This window comes from Desmodus rotundus, chromosome 6 (assembly GCF_022682495.2).
Source record: "Desmodus rotundus isolate HL8 chromosome 6, HLdesRot8A.1, whole genome shotgun sequence".
NCBI lineage: Eukaryota > Metazoa > Chordata > Mammalia > Chiroptera > Phyllostomidae > Desmodus > Desmodus rotundus.
In genome coordinates this window covers 78,536,993-78,554,239 of record NC_071392.1, presented here as the reverse complement: position 1 = coordinate 78,554,239, position 17,247 = coordinate 78,536,993, and the positions used below count along the sequence as shown (strand labels likewise).

Sequence of the window (17,247 nt, the reverse complement as noted above, 5' to 3'; positions counted from 1 at the left end):
CCACATCTTGGTTATTGTAAATAACGCTGCAGTGAGCATAGGGGTGCATACGTTCTTTCATATTAGTATTTGGGGTTTCTTTGGATGTATTTTGGAAGTGGAATTACTGGGTCATGGCAGCTCTTTGAGACTCATTTAGACGCAGCGCTGTGGAGAGAGCTCACAGTAAACAAGCTGTGCTTCCTCCTTTGACCTGAGTTCCGAGAACTGGAGGGAGTGGCAGTGTCTAGGTTTGTAACTTTAAATGTCTGAATATTTATTGGTGCCGGCGTCTCAACTCCCCGCTTCTTTTGTGTGTGTGTAGTAGTTTGCCTGGCAGTTCCTAAAAGGAAGACGTGCGCGCACTGTTGATTGGAAGGTACGATTTGCATGTTAGTAAAGGTCTTTGGTAGGTATAGTTTGTTCTTAAAGACAGGTCCACCAACAGTCTACATTTGGGGGGTGGTTGAACTGCGGTTTGCTCCGTCAGTCAGCACACGTGAGCACGAGCGCTCTTTGACTTCAAGAGCTGGTAGTTGGTGAAAGCGTATTCAACATTGCTATGTAGTAAGTAAGTACTAGTTTAATACCTTTTACCTGCTTAGTTAACCTTTTTGACTAGGTGAATGAATACGTGGGATAGAATATATAAGAGGCCTAGCTAGTGCTTTAGGGATTCAGAGAAAAAAGATCAAGAGCTTGGGCCGGCAGGCCATCAGGGGAAGCAGACTTGAGCCAAACTCGAGGATAGGACCGATGGGAGTGTTGGTGTTGAAGGTGTTCCTTGTAGAGTCAGTTCACAGACAAGATTAGTTCAGAGAAAGAGTACGTGTGAGTGTCACGTGGGTGGGAAAGTAGGGTAAGCTAAGGAGCTTAATTTTATCCTGTGGGCCCTTAGCGGTTGCTGCACTATGCACTATGTGACACATGGCAGATTGTAATGCCACTTTGCAGGTGGCATTTGCAGGTCTGTTTAATTTTAGGATACAAGTTTAAAAGTTGCGTTCACCCTGGTTGGGTGGGGCAGTTGGTTGGAGCATCGTCCTATACACCAAAAGGTGGTGGGTTCGATTCCTGGTCAGGGCACACATCTAGGATGCAAGTTAGATCCCTGGTTGGGGTGCATGTGGGAGGCAACCTGTTGATGGTTCTCTCTCTCTCTGCCCTCCTCCCCTTTTCCTTCCCCCTCTCTCCCTTTCTCTCTTTCTAAAATCAAAAAACATATCCTCTTGAGAAGATTAAAAAGAAGTTGTATTAGTTGTACTTTTTAAATATACTCAGATATTAATAACATTTTAATAGCTGAAAATGCAGTGCTGATTTTCTCATTGATATTTTTATATTTAACACAAAAATCTAAGTGGTAAGAATATGTTTTCCACCGTAGTACTAAATGAAACCATTTTTGTTTTCATGAATAAAATCAGGCCCGTAAGCATTTTTGTTTGACCTTAATTGGCCCTATAGCCTTCCCCCTCCCCCTCCAAAGGGTCATTCTTAGCTGCTTGAGGCAGCGTAGGGTACACCTGACGGTTTTGGAGCAGGGCGGGGGGAAGTGAGTCCAGCGGGTCCTTGGGAGGATGCTGTATAGGATGAGCTGGATGTCGTGGCAGGGAAGCCAGTGGCCCCATGGCTGAGGTCGAACTGGCAGAGGCAGGGGAGTGTTGGGAGGGTTGGTGATGCAGGCCAAGTGGCTGGGTTGTGGTGGCCCTTGACTCCCACTTCCGTTTTTTCTCCCATGGTCCAGGGCACTGTTCTCTACGCTGTTTGAGTCACTGCTCTTTGTGTTGTATTTAATTTTGAGAGAGTAGCACAAATTAAACTCGCTTTATTTTAAAATCGAGAAGAGAGCATAGAAAACTTAGAAAAATGGAACAATCGGCAATATAGTGCACGTGCCGTGGTGCTTTTGGATGGCGAAAGGGGAGTCACGCAGAAAAGAAAAGGCTGCAGCAGGAGAGGCAAGGAGTTATGGAGAGAGAAGCCTGGTAGCTTCTGGAATGTCAGTGTGCCACCCCTGTCAGGAGTCCTCTGTGACGTGGAACTCGATTCTTAGTTGACTGATTGACCGCTGGCCTCAGATGCTCACTCAGCCGTCAGAGGTCCCTGTGCTGTGAGTATTGTAGCATGATTTACCTTCCATTAGTGCTTCCAAGTAGGGTGCAGTCAGGTCGGTCAGGACTTTCCTCCTTGTGCCTAAATTATTAGGAAGAAGCAGCCGTTTTGTCAGGTCGCACTTAGATCAGAAATACAGTAGTGAGCCCTGGCCGGGTGCCCAGTTGGTTAGAGCATCATCCCGATACGCCAAGGTTACAGGTTCCATCTCTGCTCAGGGCACAGGTAAGAAGCAACCAGTGAGTGCATACGTAAGTGGAACAACAAATCGATGTTTCTCTGTCTCTCCCCTACTTCCCCTCCCTCTCTCTCAAATCAATAAATAAAAAAAAAAATACAGAAAAAGAAATAAAGTAATGCCACAGAGTCACAGTACTCAGGAGCTGGAAGGAAGTCACTTCAGTGGCCATGTGGAAAAAGAGAAGCTATATTAAAGAAACGCCCCATTCTTTGCTGCAGTTCATTTTGGACACAAGTGTTGTTACTGGCATAACAAGGTAGTCGTGGATGTCACCAGTAATGTAAACCTCTAAGAGAAAACAAGCATGAAGTATGAATTGTATAATCATGCTTCAAGGTTTATGAAATAAGTATCAGACATTGGTTATGTAAGCAGCCCTAATGGGTTATGTAGTGTAGACCAGGGGTGTCAAGCTCATTTTCACCGGGGGCCACATCAGCCTCGTGGTTGCCTTCAAAGGGCCGAATGTAATTTCAACTCCTTAACAGTTAAGGATTAGTTATATTTATACAGTCCTAAAAATTATTTCGGCTCTTTGAAGACGACCGTGAGGCTGATGTGGCCCCTGGTGAAAATGAGTTTGACACCCCTGGTATAGGGCCTAAAACAGATAAAAATAGTACTTTTGATTTAAATTTAATATGCCAGTGGTAAAATAAATGCTTGATTAACAGTATTTTTTGCCTTCCTTGTAATTTGATAGACGTTTAGGGCGTCGTCTGGATGGCTCAGATTTTTAAAAACAAATTCCCAAGCGAGTCTCAGATGCACATTTTCCTGCTGCCAGCAGGGGTATTATTCCGAGTCAGTCCATCGGCCCTCCAGCTGTCGACCAAATGGTACGTTACTGTTGGCGATGATGATGTTTCCCCTCGTAAAAACCATTTAAGAAAGTGAGGTCTGCCCCAGCATTCCGTGTCTTCCCCTCACCCTGTCTGTCTACTGGTTTACTCCGAGTCGTTTGCACAGCGCTCTGTAGTAGGCCAGATCCGTGCTGCCGGGGAGGAGAGAGTGCTTTTAAGTCCCCCTTTCCAGCCCCTTCTGCCCCCAGGGCTACTTGACACTTTGCTGACAGCTGTCAGGTGCTGGAGTGTTCCTTGAGAAGCGTTGGGGACCGCGGGGATCACTATGGTGAGGTGCTTCAGGTTTTTCCGTGGAGTCGCTGTGGCACACTTAGCACAGTATTCTGGGTCTGCGTGCCCTGGTCCCCTGAGTATATCGTTAATTGAAATAGGGGTTTCAATTAGCCTGCATCAAGTGACTGGAGATTGAAATTACATTACAGGGTAGTAAGAATAACGATCTCCTTATTTAAAGGTGTATTAAGGTGGTTAGAGCGCCTCACAGGTTGTCTGGTGGGGTGGTGGAGGGCTGCCGAAGGTCCCTGTATGTTGACTTGGTTGGCGGGACTTGTCAGAAAGTGGGTACCGCAGCTCTGCTCCCCACTTCATGCCCCTTTGCTCTTCTGCATTCCCCAGTCTATTCTCACCGCAGCCCTAGTAGTCTTTGCAAAGCTTAAAACCAATCATGTCATTCCTCTGTTTACAATTCAAGGCTTCCCCCTTTGTCTTAGGGTGATATAAATCTCTTCAACACAGCCAGCTAGGTCCTGCACAGTCTGTCCCCTGCTGAGTCTCCTGCATCATCTCTGGACCCCCTTCTCTCATGGTGAACTCTGTGTAGTCACACTGAAGTTCCCGAGTGTCCTTGAACTTGTCCTTTTTGGCTCTGTGAATGTGGTGTTCTTTCCTGTGTGAACACTGTTCTTCCAGCTGTCCTCCCCAGCTCCACCCCCACCTCACCTCTGACCTGTCCTTTATCTGGCTAATTCTTCCTCGTGGTTCAGGTCACCGCCTAGAAATCACTTACCCCAGCAAGCTTTTCCTGACTCCGAGTCTGGGTTAGGTGCCCCTCTTGTGGGGTCCCATAGCGCCCCAGTGTGCACTTGTCCTGTCATTTGTCAGATAGTGGTGTAACAGCCCATTTACTCACCGCTGTTCCTCAGATTCCACAGCCTTTACCCACTCATTGGTCCTCTCAGGATGTCCTCGTATGGAACGTCTTTCTGTGCTTTCCCTTCTTTGGCCTTGACTTCTCTTTGCGGAGGTAAAGCAGGGATAGGCCTGTCTTTGCTGTAGGTGAACATTGACCTGCTGAAGTCAGATGATAAGGCAAGTGGGACAAACGGAAGTCTCAGAGGGGTGAGGCAGTTTCTCTTTCTGATAGCCATTGCCCCTTCCTCTCATGGGGGCTTCCCAAGCCCATACCTTTTTTGAAGAATTTCCTTTTGTTGTGTCAGCAAGTCTTGTTGTAGCATACGCTTCCTTACGTTGTCATGACGCGTTTACGTGTCTGTCTTCCCCACTCGATTATGGGCCTCTGAGGCAGGGAATGGTTGTTGCTCACCTTCTGCACCCTCAGCCACAGTGACTGTATTGTAATGTTAGGTGCTCAGTACGTGTTTGTGGAGTGAAGGAGCTAAAGCAGATCTGGTCCCTTGTACAGGTGCTCGCGTCAGCCAGACACGAGGAGGAGGAGGGACCTTTCTCGGAAGCTCGGCTCGCTGAGCCTGGGTGTGAGGGGTTGGGCGTGGTGGATGGTGCGGGAGCGGGCTTTGTGGCTTCAGGTCTTAGCCCCAGCAACCCAGCGAAGCCCGGTGCAAGAGGCACCTTCTTGAGCGCCACGTTGTGAAAGTATCGGTTTGGGGGTGGGTGGTCGCCAGGGAGTGGGGCCTTAACATGGAAGCAGTGATGTGGAGATTCACGGCCCATTCCTAGTTACTAATTTAGTTTAGAGGAGAAATAATCTGAGCGGACTAGGCACATTTTGGAGAGGGCTGAAGCAATTTGGGATTTTCCCCTGGAGGGTCTTGCACTCTCAGTTCCTGGTCCCCTCCTCACTCTCCTTTTCCATTCCCGCTGGGTCAGAGTTAACCTGGCATCAGCCCCTGTGCCCTGGAATTTTAGGGTAGGAAGGTTAGTTGAGGCAGGTCCAGAGGTCTGGGCCAAGGCCTCTGACTCGGAAAGCAGCTCTTTAGCTCTGGCTGCCTCTCCCAGGAGGCCCCCCGAATGCCCTGTCGTCAGAACTCCAGCCCCCTAGGGAGTAGGCCTCCTCATCCCCATCTCTTCTCCTGGGGACTGGTCTCCATGCTGGATCTCAACTTCTGACTCAACTCTGACACTTTTCTTCCTGAAAGGGCGGTCTCTTTGCTCTCACCCAAGCTCTGGGCCCAACTCTTTGAAGCCTGGGGGTTTGGGTGTGTGGAGGCGAGGAACTTGGAGGTTTGGTTGGGCTTCTGGTTAGGCATTGGGAGGAAGACCCACTCACTGCTTGTGTTCCCTCAGGCCACTGTGGGGAGAGCGGCAGACCAGGGAGCTGGCTCCTGTGTGTTCAGACCATACACAAATAGCTAAGCATCCTCTAACTTGGCATCGCTCCTCCGGGCATTTGCCCAGTGCACCCTGGTTTCCGCTGGGCCACGTGCTGCGGTATCGGCGATGCGTACAGCTATGTCACACTGGTTTGGCGGTCACACTGATCGAACTCTTCAGGTAGGATTCATCCTTCTGTTGACGCGACAGTCATCTCATGACTTCAAAAAATGAGACAAAATACTGATTTCTGTGTGCTGCTTTTGAGGATGGACCCGAGGAATTATATGAAAATCACTGTAATTAAGGATAGATTTGATTTAAATAAAAATATTAAAGCATTATTTAAGATAGTTTGCCAAAAACATGTCTGTTTTATTAATGCAGCCAGCTAGGTTATGGATTCTGTTGTTCTTATAATTATTTCAACAAATTATTTCAACAAAATATAATTAATCTAACAAAATACCTACAACAGCCCTCAGCTTATTTCCCTGGTAAAACTTGTGTGGTTAGCAAGAAGAGCTGGCTTTCTCTCCCTGTGTACAGGCACAGTTGCAGACACAATGAGGCTGATGAACTGTTTTTTTCCGGCAGGAAAAATGAGGCTGGCTGAGCAGCTTTTGTTTAATTTCGTGGAACATCACAGATACCCGTTGGGCTCAGTGGTTTTCTTTAATTTTTCCAAATAACATATTGACTTTTCTGGGAATCTTACAAGAGATCGAGCTCATACACTGCTTTTCTGACATCTTTATAAAACTTTTCTAAAAAGGTTGTTTAATATTCTTTCTCATAAACTTTTTTAGAGTGTTTATTATAAGGTAATAGGAAGTTATAATCCTCTTTCTGTGATTATTTTTGACCTTTGACATATTTTATTAGTTTGTTTAATAAAAGCCTCTAAGAAAAAGATGAACAGCGTAATTAAAAAATGTTTTCAAGCCTGGTTAACATATAAATGATAAATTGATCCTTCTGATTTTTTCCCAGTGCTATTAAACATTCTACCTCTACTGACATAACCACTATTTCATAACCCATGTTCATCATTTGGCAAAAATGATGAAGTAATACTTTTGAAAATGGTGATTTTTTTAAATTGCTTACTTGTATTGCTCATTATTGCTTATAGGACTTTGAACTAGAACTTTTAAAGGCAGTGTTATATTTTGATTGGGAATTACTGTCGTCTTTCCATCCAAGTAAAATCCTTTCAGTTGAACCGTCTCCAAGGCCTCCCTGGTACTCCATCCAGCCGCAGCTTTATGCTGAGTATTTCAGGAGGCCTGGTTGGTACCAGGATGGAGGCTGCCTGGCCCACTGAAAGCCCCACCTCCTCTTCACCAGCAGTGATGTACTGTGATTGCGAGCTTTCAGACACAGGTTCCGGAGGAGGTGAACCCCACTTTCTTCAAATAGGAAATGGGAAAGTGTGTGGCGTGTGGGCAGTGTGTGTTTTGTGTTCCGAGAGCTCTTGTCACTTACTAGTTGTGTGATCTTGTGTAAGTTATCTCAGTTTCCTCCAGAATGAAATGGAAGGACTAATTTCACATGGTTGCCATGGAGACTAAATGAAACATAACGGGTGATCAATAAATGTCAGGTTTGGTTTTTTTTCTTTAACATAGTGTCTAGGGCTATAACTTTCCTGCCACCCTTCACACACTTCGCGTTGGTTCTGGCAACCTTTCTGTCTACCCTCGTTGCCTTTCACTTGGTTTTCTTTGCCCTTCTTCCAACAATCATTTATTTAGACCTGGCACTGTGCCAGACACTGCTAAGTGCTGGGGCTTCATAGACGAACAGAGCAGAGAAATGCACTAGGAGCTGTAATGGAGGTACCCACGTAGCATAAAGAACTGATTAAGGACCAACTCTGCCCGCCAGGTCAGGGAGACTTCATGAGAGCGGTGATGGTATTTGAGCTGAGTATTGATGGATGAACAGGAGTTCACCAATCAAACATGATGGGATTGATGGTGGGGGATGGGGGGAGGGAAGGGAGGGCATTTCTTGGTAGAAAAAATGATGGGTGCAGTGGTTAGAACCATAAAGGGCTTACTGATTCCCGGACCTTATCAGACTTGATTCTGTTGACCTTGCTTCCCTCTGAATGCACTTGGCATTTTGTCTATATTTTTTGCTTGGTAGTCAGTACTTTTTGCCTTTAAAAAGTACTTATTTATAACTGTGTTAGCATCTTACCTATGGAATTAAGGGAGGGTGGAATTAACATCTGAAAGCCCCCGGTCCCATTGTGACCCATTGGGCATTTGTCTCATCTGTAAAAGGTGCTCAAGAAACACTTGGCAGTGGAGTGAATGAACGGAAGGACCTGTGAGCACCCCCAGCTTCTTCTGAAGCCAGTCACAGAAGACCACACATTGTATGGTCCCATTTTTGTGAAGCATCCAGCACGAGCAAATCATCACAGACAGAAAGTGGATGAGCGGTTGCCTGGGCCCGGGGCCGGAAGAGACTGCTGCATTGTACAGCTCTGCATGCACACCGAACAGCCGTCAACTGTACACTGGACACATGAGTTTTGTGGCGTACACGTTTTATCTCAATAGAGCTGTTGAAATACTTTTGAAATCTTGTCAGGTTTTTAAAGAGTATCTTGAAATGCACCATGTCTTTATTGCTCACACCATACACTTAGGGACTGGCATTATATATTTCTTGGGCTGCTTTAAGATTTGCACTTGGAGCTCTGTAGGATGCAGGTGGAGTAGACTTTGGGTCTTCAGTGCTGCCTTCCGAGGGTCCAGGGAGTGGGGGCGGTGCTTTTGATGAGGCTCTGCGGAGCGACCTCGTGCTCTGTCCGGGGAGCACCGCGCTCAGTTATTGTAGTGTGAGCAGAGTGGCTCTGTTGGATGTATTGGAAAGTATGTTTTTATTTTTCTGGTTTTTGAAGAACTTTGTCTTTAGGGAGTAATGCATTGCTTTGTCTTAAAAAGAAATGTAGCATTCACAGAGATGGAACGGTGCTGTTTCTGTTGCCTTCAGGATGAAAGAGGGAGATGTAATTTTTCTTTAGCCTGTGGATCTCGTATTCTCATTAACAGGTAGTTTATTTTTAAAGTCTGTTTTATACTGAAGCATTTGCTCAGCCATATGTATTAATAAAACCTGTGCCCTTAGATAAGTTGTTTAACGTGGTTTTCTGTTTTCTTGCCCATTGTAGGAACTGGTAGTTTCTGTTGATGAAACAGCAGGGAGTACCTATTTGGGTGTGCTCATTCATGCAAAATGTAGCCCTCAAAAAAATGATCAAAGATCACAGCTGAAAGGTATTCATCATGCAGTCTATCCACAGGAAATCATCATTAAATAAGTAAAACAGTTGTTTCCTCATCCCACATCACTGAATGTAGTCGTTCAGGACATTTACCATTAGTGTGTGTGCATTTCTCTCTTTCATGTGATTGCCAACTATCTTAAAAAATGGGGTGCTTCAGACTGATGTTTTGGGGAGGCTGATAGAATCTACTTGACCCTGATTTAACTTGAATAGTGGCAGTGGGTGTTCTCTCTCACGATCTGATTGGTATTAGGGTTTCTTCAGAGGCTGTAATAGCAAAGGCATTGCATTTCACTTCTCTTCACTTGTCCTGCAACTGGCAGAGTGTTACGCAGTACTTCAGCCCGGGGCTGGGTCAGTAGTAGGTCTTTCCAAGTATGGATAGGAGGGCTTACTAGACCAGAGAGAGCCAGAGGCCTCAGGGTTTGGTGGGAGAGCTTCCCAGTTGTCCAAATAGACCCCCCGCCCCTCCTATGCATGACCCAAGAGGTTGCTCAGACACCTATTGAATACACTGAATAAAGGGCCAGCATTATGGTTTGGTGGACAGAGCGGGACATGACTGAGCCTGGGTCTCCAGCTCTGCCCGTCACTGTGGTGTGACCTGGGGGCACTCTGAACCTCAGCTGAACCTCAGCATTCTCTGGTGGGTGATGTCCAGGAGGGACAGGGGCTGCATGCTCAAGTCACTGCCCCTTCTTGGCCAACTCCCCATTATTGGACCGGGGGGTCAGAATGCATTGTCCCCCAAAAGAATGGTGCACCTGAAAGTAACATCCTTAGAATAATTCTTCAGGCTTATAATGGGTTTTTGGGTTAACTTGGAAACTCAAGTACCGTTTTGCTTTTTAATGATGAACTTACAATGCGCTTTGGCATCACTCGGGTGCTGGCATCTTCCCATAGCTCGCAGTCAAGGTCAGCCCTCCAGACAGGGTTTCCTTATGTCTTGTGAGAGGGCTTGAAACACCTCACTTTGGATTTCAACATTGGGGTTCAGGCACTGTCTCTGTGTAGTTGCAGTTGAAACAAAGAAAAACAGATATTTGTATACACATACACAGAAACGTGTGTGTGTTCAACATCACCTGTGAAAATAATGACAACCACATTTTAACAGTTTAATTAACAGTCACAGCAGGTTCCTTGCGGTACCAGCTAATGTCAAAGGAAACCTTCTTCTCTTGTTTGCTGCTGTGCCCAAGGCTGGTGTGCCTGGACAGGGAAGTGAAGGTGTTGTAATAATTTACCTTTATAATAGTTTATATAATTTTGGTTGGCTTTTGTTCACTCATTTTCCCACGTAAGGTGGTGGCTTTAAAAGTCTGTTGTTGCAGAGTGAGTGAGTGAGTGAGTGAGTGGCAGTGTGGTGTGGTGTGGTGAGGGGGGCTTGTGCTTTGGGACCTGCCTGTCCAAACCGCCACGTGCCGGTCACCGAGGTTTGCTCATTTCCAAAACTGCTATGAATTATGTCTGGGGTAACCCAATGCCTAGGACATTGTTTAATAGAGACTAATTTAAATTTAAATTGGATTGTTGATTGGAAATGAGACCCGACTTCTGTCTCAGCCTTCTTAGTAACTACCATTTTACCTCGGGTAAATTCTTTCTTTCCCTGGGCCTTAATGTTCTTTCTGTCAAATGGTGCAGTGGACTCCGACCTCTAAGATTCCGTGGAGAGACTGTGAGCTTTCTGGAGGAGAACCACTTTCACTTGTCTTTGCATATCGGTACCTTCCCTGGGCAAAGTGATTTTTGAATGAATGAGTTTGCAGCTGTGTGTATTTACCACTGGAGTCACAGTTACATATATATGTAATTATCTAATAATTATGAGTTTGTTTATGTCTGAACATTTGTAAAGGGAAATTGTTGTTTGAAGTTTGTCTCCAACCCATCTGATAAATACCTTTTTATCTGTAAAAACTTACTCATATATATATATATGTATATAAATGTGTATAATATATACACATACTTGTGTATGCCTAGATCTAATACATACAATTTTAAAATTACATAAAAATGATCAAGGTGCAAGAATATGCACTTTTAAAGATCTCGTGTTTCATTATTTGGATATGATGCTCAGAATAACTTGGCCAACAGCAACAAAAGAATTTGTTGGCAGCTTCTAGGTTTTTTAAAAAAACATGCTAGAGAATTAGGGAAAAACAGTAATTAAAAGGGTACTGTCAAGGTTGGTAGGTCTAAATTTAGCATACCAGCTGTGTTTTGGTTTGTAGGGGTGTGTGTCCTGCTGTCTCCCCCTGTGGTTTACCTGCCTTGTTAGGGGCCAGGAGCCTGTTGTTATGGAAATAGGGACAGTGCCTTCTGAAATGTGGCCTTAAGAAGTGGCTGCCTGCATGTTACAGGGCCTGCCAGCCTGCAGGCCCCTTGTCAGTGTTCAGAGAAGTTTCAAGCTGGCAGGTGTATAGTATGTTCGACGTTCCACCGCCTGTGGTCTGTTGCTGAAGGAGTTCTTTAAGAACATAGTATAGCCTTCTCTGTGCTTGAAATCCTGTGTTCTATTGAATCTTAAGATGCCATTAGTTATAAGATACTCTTTTATTGTCAAGAAATAACCTTGACAATTAAGCTATGATAAAATTTTTTATTTATTGGAAGATCATAGATTAAGGAAAATTGAAGTGAAATGAATCGGTTATGACATTTTTGAAACGTATTCACGTTCAGAGTCCAAGTCTTTGACTCACTTTCTGGCTCGAGGTTGTCCATGTCAGTGTATTTCCATACACTCTCACCCTGTATGCCATGTGGGTGCTCCTGATGTGGCATTGCTCCTGATGTAGCATTGCTTAAGAGTTCTTTCCCAAGCTATGGACTCCTGAGCTCTCTCCCGAGCTGCTGACACTCATTCTGCATGTTTTGATGAGATTGCTTTCTTGATCTTTCATAGACAATGTCATGAACAGTGTTATGGTTGCCACGTGGCCCCTAGCAAGAGTAACATGCCATTAGTATCAGAGCTGTTAAAATGTGAATAAATGTACATCTTAGAGTCAACGGAATTTGGCAGCTGTGGAAGGAACTTGGACCAGGCAGTCCCTCGCCGGAGGTTAACAGTGGAGGTACGGAATACAGGGTATTTTTCTTCCTTGTAAATGCCTAGCGCCACAGTGAAGGATTTTGTTTCACGCTCAGACACTGTTACTCTCTAATCGTTTTAATGTGCAGTTCCCATTTCTCTTTCATGGAGAATTTTGTTGGAGAGTTTAACCTGAGAAGATAGCCCTGTTCCTTCTATCCTATTGAAACATCTTGCAAACATCAAACCTGCTTTGCCCTTTAAACGTTCATAGTTGTGTGTAAATTTATAAGGGTTACAAAGATGGGTGAGGCTTGTTGTCTCAGGGTATTGATGATTAAGTGAGAGAAGGAATATACAAAACTAACAAGTACAGCACGGTCTCATGCGGGTTTTATTACAGGCGATAAAGCATTTATTGTATTTCATGTACTTAAATGAGTGTAAGTAAGCCTCTCCATTTTTTTTTTTTTAATATGGAAGACCACTGTAATAACAGAACAAGTAAGTAGTACCGAAAAGTTGAGTAGGATAAAATTGTTGGGCACTGTTGCCCCTGGGTTTATTAAGTTTGAGTTTGACTTCAGTAAATTAAATCATGCATCTAAAGAAATATAACTAAATGTGTATGATCTTGGATTAGATCTGAATTACTTTTTTTCCCTTTAAAAAGATGTATGGACAGTTGGCAAAATAGAATAGGGTCTGTGAATTATAGTATTGTATGGCTGTTAATTTCTTAATTTAGATCCTTTTACTGTACTTACCTAAGAGATTGTCCTTGTGTCTTGAAAATTACAGGGGAATATTTAGGGTTAAAGGGCATCATGCCTGCAACTTCCTGTCACATGTTTCAGAAAACTGCGTGTGTGTGTGGAGAGAGAGAGGACGATAAGATATATCTGGTGACATGTTAATTGGGAAATGTGGGCGAAGGCTACATGTGGATTTCTTTGTTGTATTCATGCATCTTTTTTGTAAGTTTGAAATGCCTTTAAAATAAAAGTTACGAAATTAAAGACTACATACATATATATGTATGTATATGTATATTTACTACATATATACCAAAATATCAGGTGTCTAGTACTTTAAATCAACACTTTTATTTTGTGTCTTTAGGGCAGATATGTGCATTTAAAAAAAAATTCCATTCTTGGCAGAGACTTGCAAAATGTCCTCACTTTTCCTTGCTTTTGGACACCCTGAAGTACTCTCTCACATTGTGAATTTATATATGTTTTGAGGTCTGCATGGAGAGTAATCGTACAAATGTTTATATTTTTGCTGTTCTCCAAATACCCTATCGTTGTTTCTGAGAGGTTTTAAGTGGGGACAGCTTCCTACACTTCCTTTTTGAGAGTGAATTCCCAATAATCTATGAGTAGTTATTTTGATGATTTAATTCAGAAAGGAGGTCTCTTGTTACTTTCTAAACTCTCCCTAGGACCCTTGCTCCCCTCCTGCCTCTTAACCCTTCCCGGACTTCTCACCCCCACCCTTCTTCTTCATTAAGCCAGATTAATCTTTAAACTCAGTAAAATTCTGCCTCTTCCAGGAAGCCTTCCCTGGCCACTGCTATGGAACTGTGATCACTTTTTAAACAGCACTCACCACACTCAGTTTTGCATAGTTACTGTATTGCTTTAGTTGTTCTTCGTGATAGATTAAAATTATTGTTGCTTTGTAATCATTTAAAGTAATGTGTACACATTATTTTCCCAGCCCAGGGTCAGGATGCTGGCAGGTACATGTTGCTTTCTTTTTCCCCTTGAGTTTATCCCCCGCACCTCATGAGTGTGGTCTTCATAACTATTTCTGATAATTGGTTTGATCTATGGGAATGGGTATCTTTTACAGGACCCAAAATTAAAGCTACTGTGTTTGACTTCTTGGTTTGTCTGAATCTCTCCTCTCTTCTATGTAACCTTCAATCTCTGAGAATTAAAGATTTCTTTTTGCCTCTATTAGTTGAGATAGTATTTTCATAATTTAGCCAATTTGTTTACTATTTTAAATTCAGATATGACAAACTAGATTTTTTTCTAACCTCTAATTAGATCTATGATTACTAAAATGTGTAAAATATATTTGAACAAAACAGCATCACATATAAGTGTGTTATATTCAGTGGTAAAGATAAAGTGATGAGAATAGATTTCACTTGTGGATAAACCACATTTGCATCTCAAATCTAACTGTTAATATTTTTCTTGTTGATTCAACTCAGGTAAGGTAACTTACAGGGTTAGGATTGTAAAGCTGTAAAATAACCTGTTTTACCTGTGTTTTTGCTGTGAACCACTTTTTTGGTCAAATCAAATCTTTTGGAGAAGTCATATTGACCTACACAGTCTACTAACTGGCATCTTTACTGGAGTCTGGCATCACCTAAAATTTGATTGATGGCATTTTGTACATGGTCACATCCCAACAACCCTCCAAAACACTCACAAATGAGGAAATGGAGGCCCGGAGAGGTTAAATGACTTACCTTGGACCACAGGTAACGACACCGGGATTTTGCTTGGGTCTTCACTGCAGACCTGGGCACTCTACTGGATTACAGGGTCTTCACCTTTTTTTTTTTTTTCTTTTTTTTGTGCTGTGTTTGGCATTCTGGTGAAGCCTACGGATCCACTGTCAGAATGATGTTTTTAAATACATAAAATATATAGCGTTTCAAAGGAACCCAATTATAATGACATTTTCAAAATGCTAAAGTTAAATTCGTAATACAGTGATGTGCTTAAATAAAAAGACCCAGTATTGGGTATGTTATATTTTGAGATGTCTGAAACCATTGTAGTCTGTTAGGAAAATACCTGATTTTTGTTGGTGAGAGAAATTTCAACGATTACTAGTTGATTTTAGGCTATCGTCATATTTGAAGGAAATGCTTACTTTCATTTTGAAGTCAGTGAAAATAAAAATGCATTTATTTCCTGTCCAAATTTATAGACCTTTTGAATTCTCAGGTTAAGAACTTCTGCATTAGGCTGTATTGTCTCTCATGCCACTGTATACTTACTTATGTTACGTCTGGTCTTGAAACATATTAGGGACCTAATAAAGGTTGAATAAACAAATTGCAAAGCCCCAAATAGATGTCAGTAATCTAAGACCTCATAAAATGGTAAGAATAATCAGGGCATTTGTTGCAAGATTCTTGAGGGTAAATATTAAAGTCCACTAAATATTAAAGTTGAAAATGGTGGACTCAGGGCAGACAGGACCTGCGTTAGAAAGTTAGATGGCAGTGAAATGGCCTGTCTGTCCTGTGCAGCGTGAGCCCGGAAGGCTAGCTTTACTGCTTTTCACCTGCGAAGTCCGAGCCTCTTCATCACTTGTCAGGCTCCACAGCTTACGGGTGTTGTAGTTGGTTCTGTCCTTACCTAAAATCTAATTCTCCTAGTTCTTCTGTTAGTTAAGTAGGCGGCAGCCACTTAAAAACATTTTATTTCCTCCCATAGGTGGGGCATTTAGGCTCCTCTGTCTCACTCAGCAGTAGCCCCAGAGATACCAAGTGAAATAACCTGGATGGTGTTGGCAGGTCCAGGGGTGTACAGCTCGTGGCCCGTGGGCCGCATGCAGCCCAGGATGGCCATGAATGTGTCCCAACACAAAATCATGAATTTACTTAAAACCGTTTTTTTTGCTCATCAGTTTTGTGTACTTAATATGTTGCCCAAAACAGTTCTTCCAATGTGGCCCAGAGACACCAAAAGGTTGGACACCCTGCTTGGAGGTGTGTCCACCACTTAACACGGCTGCACTTTCCAAGCGTGAAGAAGTTTGGCTTTGCTTCACCCAGGCCAGCTTCTTGGGTCAGGGCTGTGAAACTTCAGAGGCACCATGACACCCACCACCCCCTTCTTCAGGCTGCCCTCCCTCCCGGGGAGGGGGCTTGGGGAACTGCAGTAAGTGCCTCCATCCGGCTTCCGTGACTTTCTCTCCAAGTCGGCCTTGCAGAAGCGTGTGCTGGGCTTCTCTGCTGCCAGAGACACCCTCTCCCTCTACTCTGTCCAACCTCTCATTTGTTATGTTTCTCATCATTGTCACCACTAACTTTTTGTGCTTCATGTAAATAGTTTGCACAAGCTTTTGGCCTGAATTTATATAACAAACTGTTGCTTATAATTTGGCTGCGGAATGCAGTGAACTGATTATTGGAGGACAAATCATTTTAAATTTGGCTTACAAGTTGTATAGTACATTTTTTCCTAGTACCTCTTTTTTAATGACTTTGTTTTTGCGTAACTATTCCCCTCCCTCCATTACCTTTTTTTTTTTTCCTGCTTCCCCGTTAGGAAAGTTCTGAAACCTAAAAACATAAGCATTCATCCAATTATAGGGAGAGCTTCAAAGAATCCGTGTCTGCTTAGGTGGGTTATTTTGTGCCATTTAAAATAACTGGGGTCTTGAATGATGTCTGGAGAGCACATTGCTGTTCAGAGTGCTAATGGAGGATATTTATTTTAGTTTGTAATGACAAATCAAGCAGTAAAACAGTTACTTAATTACTTTCTGAGTGTCTGACGAGGTCCATGATTGTTAGTGGAGATAGGCGAATGGGCCTGGGTCCCGCAGTTGCTCTGTCACCCCTTCGGTTTATCATACGTGCTCCGTGCTGCCGCGGCGAGCAGACATGTGTGCGCTTTAATGTTTGCGTTCACAGTCACGCAGGGTTCCGTTTGTGCCCACGATGGCTTAGTGGTGGGAGCCTGGAAACACATGAGACACTGATGGTGAAAAGCAGTTAATGAGCACCATAAAGTCATAATAGTTCTGAAAATTAGCTTTAGGATACTTTTCACTACATTAGTAAGCTGTGTTCACTTGATAAAAATTCTCATGTAGCACATTGAAGGTGTGTCTGATATTCTAATTCTTAACGTTAAACAGAGAAAACTATGGTGAGGATTCTGTTTAGTTTTGCTTTCAATTTATTGAGAATAAAAACTGTCTTTACCCAAATGTATTTGCACTCATAAATAGCATCCTGAAATCTTATCTTTCCATTTAGAAATAAAACATGAAAGGTCTAAAGTTAAACCGCTTAGTTTACTTTAACCACTTTAAACAACATAATTCACTTGACTGTAGAATGTAAAGATTCCGAACATTAGATCATGACAGTGTTTGGTCTATTTTTCATAGTATATTTTAAAATGCTCTTGGTCCC

General features: G+C 43.2%; 1 protein-coding gene and 1 long non-coding RNA gene across 5 annotated transcripts in view; both read left to right on the top strand.

Moving 5' to 3' along the window:
* CHCHD3 (coiled-coil-helix-coiled-coil-helix domain containing 3) overlaps positions 1–17,247 on the top strand; it is a 261,885-nt gene that overhangs the window by 15,527 nt on the left and 229,111 nt on the right. The gene's annotated exons all lie outside the window — the stretch shown is intronic.
* On the top strand, positions 2,953–13,320 carry LOC123479187 (uncharacterized). The gene is made up of 3 exons (XR_006654721.2): positions 2,953–3,174; positions 5,680–5,886; positions 8,001–13,320. It is a non-coding gene; the product is annotated as an uncharacterized lncRNA (long non-coding RNA).